Below are 319 nucleotides of genomic sequence, written 5' to 3' on the forward strand. Positions count from 1 at the left end.
CTTGTGATCGTTCGAGGACGAACGATGGGTAAATTGGTATCTATTGTAACGACTTGTTTAGTCGTTTTGAGCAGCAGATTTTAATTTTGGAAAAACTGGCTAAGACGACGGATCCCACGACGGACCGTCATGGGCACGACGGATCGTCGAGGGGGTCTCGTTCCAAAACACTTAGAAATCTGAAAATTGGGTACTGAAATCGACTCTCTAAACTTCGCGATGAAATGGCAGGACGGACCGTCGCAGGCATGAAGGGCCGTCACAGAACTTTTACTAAAATCAAGTCTCTGAGCTTTGTGACGGACCTGCAGGACGGACC

Source organism: Solanum pennellii, chromosome 1 (genome assembly GCF_001406875.1).
Source record: "Solanum pennellii chromosome 1, SPENNV200".
Classification (NCBI taxonomy): Eukaryota; Viridiplantae; Streptophyta; class Magnoliopsida; order Solanales; family Solanaceae; genus Solanum; species Solanum pennellii.